The sequence below is a fragment of the Trachurus japonicus genome, chromosome 23, assembly GCF_045865225.1.
Source record: "Trachurus japonicus isolate A0001 chromosome 23, Traja_1.0".
Classification (NCBI taxonomy): Eukaryota; Metazoa; Chordata; class Actinopteri; order Carangiformes; family Carangidae; genus Trachurus; species Trachurus japonicus.
Genome location: NC_140929.1, coordinates 4,448,768 through 4,455,080, shown reverse-complemented (window position 1 = coordinate 4,455,080; position 6,313 = coordinate 4,448,768).

Below are 6,313 nucleotides of genomic sequence, written 5' to 3'. Positions count from 1 at the left end.
CAGAGTTGTTTTCGAGGTAAATGCAGAGTCTGCTTGATGAAAAACTGTCCCTGAAGGCAATGTGCATCAGCGGTTTTCCATGTATTTCCCTCTAAAACAACTCTGTCTGGTAACGTTGTGTTATTATCTCATAGCGTGGTGAATGTGCAGGTCACAACTTGTCCACCAGAGCGTTTTGGAGTTGTTGGATTGTGTATTTGATGAGTTTGATGAGGGAAACCAAGAAATCCCGTGAGCCTCTGTAGCGTAGCTCTGAGCAGCTCACGGCTCTGCTCCACCGTTCTAAAAATAGCTTGCACCGACAAATAAAGGTAACAAACCTACTGCTATGACTATAGGGATTATGGCAATGGGCCGATTTGCCAAAATGTTGAACTATCCCTTTAACAATAAAGATTTAATGTGCCTCAAATAAGTGTAAAAATGATCTTGTGTGCAACAGACTCTATGAATATAGTGGGAATGTTGAGTATAAAAAAGAATAACAAATTTCCATCTATTCCGTTAATTTCTAGTTATTCCGAAGAGGGATAATACTGTCATCGTATCATGCACAGGCATTCAGGATCTTCAGAGGATGAACCCTACAGAATTTATTGCCATATTGAGGCACCATGAGGCCGATGTTTGTGGTTCAGAGTGAAAATATCTCCACAAAAATGTTGGTTCAGACATTCATGGTCTCCTCAGGATGAACCGTACCAGCTCTACTCTGGTGAGTTGTTAAATCCAGAGGGTAATCTGATTGTAGCCAAGGTGAAGACGTAACTTTAGGGATGGTTATTATTAATCATCATCTCAAAAGTGTCAGATTGATTACAATATAACCATGCAGAGAAATTTGCAATCCCCAGAGGATGAATCTTTGACCTATAGCGCCACCACATGAGGCTAATCTGAATTACTTCACCACCATTTCAGCACAGGACCCAAATAAAATGTCATGGAGCAGCTTAGTAACTGTGATGCTAAATGGCCAAAAGAGATGGAAATGCAAATGGGAAAAGAAAAAGCCCTTTACATGCTTGATTGAAAATCATATTCCATATAATTCAATTTAGGAATCCAGTCTGCAATTAGCATTTTCAATTTCTTCAATTATCATTTATTTATGAATTCATTAATGTTGTTGGTGTACTTATTAATTGTTGTTATTATTATGTTCAAGCTGTTTCCATTTTTATAATTCCTCTTTTTATGTACTTTAAAAGATCAAATACTTAAAAAAAATGTAATAATGTGTATTTATAGCCTATACTTTCTGTGCAATTAGTCATTAATTAATGACCTGCTTTATCAAGAAATCTGTGGCACTTCTGGTCTTCCACATCCTGTGTTTTGTTCGTCTGAATTGCTCCCCTCTTGGGCTTTTTCTTTTTTTAAATGCCTCTGGCAAAAATGAATGTTTCCAAAAGGTCTTTTATTTCTAACATGACTGGAATTTTAAATATTAGTTTCTTTTTTTGTTATTGTTGCAAAAAAAAAGCATCATAATTCAAATAGTTTTGCTGTTTTACATGTTGTTAATCTGGGGCAGATCATAAAGTTTTATTCCATTGTGTTAACTTGTATTGTATAAAATCAGGCTAATGAATCTATTTTAAATATAGACTCCCTCACAGCTGGGTGCCACCAGACTGTCACGATTAAAGGAAGTTTCCAAGATGTGAGTCTCCACTTATATTTAGCCTTTTTTCTGTGACTAAAGTTGGGATGTGAGTACAAAGCTCCCTCGTCGTTGCCCCTGACGCCCCCTCCGTCCTTGATGAAGTCTGACCTGGATGCCGTGAACCGGCGCCAACGCTGAACGTCCTGTCTGGATTCCTGCCCAAGGCTGCTGGCTGAGCAGCGAGCAGCGTGCTCAGCAGCGTTACCCACAGAAATGAATAACTTTCAACGCGTGATATTGCAGTTTATGTTGATGTCGCTGCTGTCTGTGACCTGCCCCTGTGAGTTTGTGCAGGATAAACACACTGAAGCCATAAATCAAAGGGAAGGTATAAGGAAGGTGTTCCCAAGGCAAAGCAACATAACAGTGTTTGTTCCCTGCACTGTTCAACAAAGGGAATTTTACATTGATGCATTTCATATTTTCAAATTAATAAGTAAATACTATAAATAAAACAGTGTGAGTGTCACAGACGCTGAGAGACAGTGAGTGACAGTTCAACGGAGACGGATCATCAGAGAAAGAGATCTGAAAACACAACAGCAGATAAACTTCACACTGTTTTCTGCTGCTTTTTTTTTTTTAACCCCCAACTTAGTAACAAATACATGGCAAGGGGACGCCCCCTAGTGGTTAAAGTGTGTTTCACTCACACATACAGGCCTCATATGTAGCAGAGAGACAATGTGTAGCAGCTTTAAGGCATCAGCATTACTGACTTTTTGTGTTTGGGTTCATGCAAACTGTGCAGGAAGTGAAAACGCTTCAGAAACACACCATTATCGTTAACCTGTAAACTGTATTGTAATGGCTTTTTAACAGTGTATATGCAATGGATTTATAATATATTTATCCAGTTGCATGACTATCATATGTTGTCATGTTGAATTTGTTTTCTCCACAAAGGGAGACACAGATAGATAGATAGATAGATAGATAGATAGATAGATAGATAGATAGATAGATAGATAGATAGATAGATAGATAGATAGATAGATAGATAGATAGATAGATAGATAGATAGATAGATAGATTTATTTTGTCCTTTTCAGGAGAATTGTTTCCACCTACATACAGCCTCGAACTACATACATTTACATGCATTCCCACATTTCATACAAATAAAACCCCACACCTTACCTATTTTCCCACATTTACATATGCATTCAGAGAGAACAAGTTTATGCTTTTGTTTTGGGGGATGGGGGAGTTATAATGTTATATATCGTGCAATATATGACACATCTATAATGATTATAAAGTGAAAATTCAATACAAAGAGGTGCCAGACTGACTCAAAGACATAGATTGTGTGCTGAATATATTATATTAATGCCTGAAACCACAAAACCTGGCATCATGAAAATGTGATATAGCGAGAGGTGGTTTAAACTTCCTTTTTCCCTTCTGTATGATCACCTGACCAGGTTTATTTCACTGTGACTTCACTAAACAGAAAGAGAAAGAAGAAGACAGTGCTCAAAATTAAACAGAGGATTTGTATGATAAACATCTGAGCGGGAAAACAATTGCGATTTTGATGCAAATAAATTCCGACATCCCAAATTAGCTTTGACTGATGCGTATCAGATGTGTGACTCGATGCGCTTATGTGTGTAATTCAGTTAAGCAGCGGTGACACAAGAGAGACGTTGTTATCATGGAAATAACTGTAAAAAAAACCCACACATTTGTTTTTTGTTGAATTATTTCAATGTCACTTTCTCTTCACCTCATTGTGATGCGTTCACTGTCAGTGAAAACCGGTGTAAACCTCGACTCCACAGGTGAGTAGTGATGAGTAGGTGCAGGATCTCTGAAGCTTGTTTGAATTGACAGGATCTTTCTGGGCTGTAAACCTGCAGCAGCATCAACTCTGTCAAACACTTTTGTTTTTTTTCCTCCTATTTCTATTTTTTCCCCACTCACACTCCCTCCCTCTCTCTTCCTCTCATCATCAACCCCTTCCTCTGTCACATCTGTTTGTGATAGTGATTAAAAATGGAACTAATTTCCTCTAATCTGCAGGAATCCCGTCGCGCTCAGATTGGCATCCTTTCATTAGCGGCCTGTTAACGGCTGGCTGCTGCTGAATAACAGGCTTCACCTAGCAGAACAATCCAATAAAAAAAAAAAAAAAGGGAAAAGTTCTGAATGTGTAATCAGCGTTTCCCGCCACCGCCGCCGCTCGCTATCTCTGCTGTCTGTGTGATAACCTTCAAGTGTCAAAAAGAAAGCGATGCTCTGTCATCTCCAGGCTGGTGCAGGATGTGATGAAAACTTCAAAGCACAATGAGTGAAATTTACTCAGAGTTTATTAACGTTTTATTTTTTTATTTTTTAAAGTTTGATTTATTGCTTTGATGTCGCAGGAGCAGGTGATTGTCAGAGTCCCCAGAAGGTGGCAGCACAGACTAATGTGTATGTGTGTGTGTGTGTGTGTGTGTCTACTCTTGCAGCTCTGTGGGGACCAGTTCCAATTTTAGACCAACTACAAGTGAGGACATTTCTAGTAAATGACTTGTATGGACCAGGAAGACGCTTTGGGAAAATTAAAACATGTTTGGAAGGTTAAAATAGTATTTAAGTTGAAAATATTTGGGAAGTTAATTAGTTTTAATCATTTTTATAGGTATTTTCAAAGTGGAGGACATTTGTGGATAATGAGGACTCGAGAAATTATGGAGTATTTGGGGGAAATGATGATCGCAATATTATAGAAACATTTTTTTCCCTTCAAAATCCAGTTTTTCATGCTTTTGACAATTTTTAGAAAGTGGTTAAGTTTATTATAGCCTAATAATAAATGAGGACATTGCTAGAAGGTATAAAAAATAAAAAGATAGTTTGGAAATACGTTTTTAACGACATTTTTGGTCAAATATCTTTACTCACATCAATGTTGAGCCATCTTCAGCTTTTCCGTTTCATGCTTTTTGTGGTAAATATAGCCAAAAAACAATGTTATGCTATTAAATACATCAACACTTGTAGTCTTTTGATTCTCACACGTTTTCAGGGTTTATAGTTGGATTTCAGGGTTCAGGTTCATGTTGAGCTGAGGAGGGTCGGTGTTACGGACAACATCCGGATGCCAAAGGTCAAAGTTCGGGGCCAGAGGACGCGTTATGACAACAGAGGTCCTCACAAGGCTGCAAGTACAAATGAGTGTTTAAGAGAGTTCTGGAAAGGAGGGGGGGCACGGTCTCCACTTCCTGTTCTGGGGCGGCAAGCCGGTCAAACACTTCCCTCAGGAGGGAGCTTTCTCACGGTGTGGAGCATGAGCACACACACATACACACACACACTGACAAATAAACATCAGTTGGATGCAGCACACATAAACACACAAAGCAACACACACACAGTTGTGATATATAGGTCAGATTTGAACATATATATTCTCACAACATGTCCGATCAATCACATCGGCATTGATCAAGTATTGATTCTTTATTGTATTTGCTCGTAGAGTTTAACGTCCATCTCCCTGGGTGTCACTATGACGATGGGTCACAAGTGCTGCTTCCTCCTCTGGTGACACAAAGGTCAAAGGTGAGAGTTGAACATCTGTCTGATTTCTTTTTTTTTTTCCTACTGTATGCGAGTGTGTGTCTGTGCATGTCGAAACACTGCAGGGGAGGGGGTGTGGGAGTGTTTGTCAGACCCTGGGGGAGATTTAAGGGGCTACGAGGTACAGCACTTTGTGTGTGTGTGTTTTGTGGTCTGAGGTCAAGCTCTTCCCTCGACAGTTTTCTTGGGAAACACTGGTTGATGGGAATCTCCTCACACTGTCCCTGGCCGTGATGTAAACACACACACACACAGTCATGACAGGCTGATACCTCTTTATCACAGATGATGAATCAGCTGTGGGGGTCGGATGTGATGACGTGGGCCTGCAAGTGCCTTTTTCTTTTGCAATTTCCATTTGACCTCATACCACAGCATACTCAGAAGAAATAAAAACTTTTAATTGCATTAGTTGTACATTTGTGGTTGTTATTGTATTTTTCTAAGTAAAAAAAGAAGATGTTTTGCAATATTTTATCATGAAAGGCTGCTTACTGTAAAATCTCAAAGTTTGTTGTATTTAGAGATTCACTGGAGGTCATTGTAAATCTGCCTTTGTGAACCTGTGTAGAAAATGTGGGAAATCCCAGTTTATGCATGTGGGAAAATGGAGCATGTAGAATAGATTTGTCACGGTTTCCAAAAAAAGAAGAGAAAAAAGAGTAAGAGAAGAAATGTTTTTTTATTGTTATTATTTTCTTTTTAAATTTTATGTGAGCGAATATAGAGCATGAAACTACGTATTCAGTTTGGCGCTGGAAATTCCCACACAAGGTGAGTGACACTGAAGTAGAACGTTTTAACTCTTGTATCTGATTGGACAATGACAGTCCAATCACAAAGCAGACGTCCAATCAGAAGGCAGGTGGCACTGTTGCCTTCATCGCCAAGGTGTAGTATTGTTAACGGAAAATATATGGAAAAGCGGGACAACGAAGCTAGCGGTCTCCCCCCAGTGGCTACTCAGGGAAGCGGAGGCTAGCTGGGGGGGGGCGGGGGGGGGGGTTAGTTTCCTCCTTCCGTAGGAGCGAACTTACCGCTAGTGGTCGATCCGAGAGGGGGCTACGCTGG